The sequence below is a fragment of the Tachyglossus aculeatus genome, chromosome 4, assembly GCF_015852505.1.
Source record: "Tachyglossus aculeatus isolate mTacAcu1 chromosome 4, mTacAcu1.pri, whole genome shotgun sequence".
NCBI classification, from domain to species: domain Eukaryota; kingdom Metazoa; phylum Chordata; class Mammalia; order Monotremata; family Tachyglossidae; genus Tachyglossus; species Tachyglossus aculeatus.
In genome coordinates this window covers 104,831,882-104,832,906 of record NC_052069.1, presented here as the reverse complement: position 1 = coordinate 104,832,906, position 1,025 = coordinate 104,831,882, and the positions used below count along the sequence as shown (strand labels likewise).

Sequence of the window (1,025 nt, the reverse complement as noted above, 5' to 3'; positions counted from 1 at the left end):
GCTTTGCACATATTAAGCACTTAATAAATGCCATTACAAAAAAGTGTAAAAGAGTATGGTGTCTCTTTTAAAGTATTCTAGAGCAGCAGCTGAGCCAGGCTCCTTGGGACAAAGTCAGCCCTGGAGGACTGTTCAGGGAGGCCGTTTGGAGAGGGATCTGCCTCGGGCATTTCAATCAATCAATCATTCAGTGGGGGTTTTTTGAGTGCTTAATGTGTGCAAAGCACTGTACTAAGGACTTGGGAGAGTGCAATGCAACAAAATTAGCAGACACATTCCCTGTCCATAAAAAGCTTATGGCCTAGAGCACGAGGGTCTTTTTTGGGATGTGCTAATCGCTGAAGATTAGGACAGGACTTCTCTTCAGTGAGCCACTCTGTGGTAGTTTACATGTGCAGCAGCACCCAAAAAAGGGGGCTTTCTAACTCTTGGGAAACAATTAAAAGCAGACATTCAGTGATTCTATCCATTCCAGTAATGGCTCAAAATTGTACACTGCTGCTTTCTCCCAGAAATATCTCAGAATTGTTGAGAAAATGGTTCCCTCACAGTAAAGTGCAGCATTTTTTTTTTTACAGTATGGTGGAAGATAACCCTGTCAGTCCAAGGAAGAAACGTGAAAAGTTTTGATGGCTTTTGATGGATTCAATCAATCAATCAATCAATCAATCGTATTTATTGAGCACTTACTGTGTGCAGAGCACTGTACTAAGCACGTGGGAAGTACAAGTTGGCAACATATAGAAACAGTCCCTACCCAACAGTGGGCTCACAGTCTAAAAGGGGGAGACAGAGACCAAAACCAAACATACTAACAAAATAAAATAAATAGAATAGATATGTACAAGTTAAATAAATAGAGTAATAAATATGTACAAACATATATACATATATACAGGTGCTGTGGGGAAGGGAAGGAGATAAAAATATGGAACGCTTCACGAATGTCCGTGTCATCCTTGCGCAGAGGCCATGCTAATCTTCTCTGTATCGTTCCAACTTCAGTATATGTGCTGCTGAAGTTT

General features: G+C 40.8%; 1 non-coding gene across 1 annotated transcript; it reads right to left on the bottom strand.

Moving 5' to 3' along the window:
• Nucleotides 1-922: 922 nt before the first annotated feature.
• LOC119928006 lies at nt 923-1,025 on the bottom strand. The gene has a single exon (XR_005450968.1). It is a non-coding gene; the product is annotated as a U6 spliceosomal RNA (small nuclear RNA).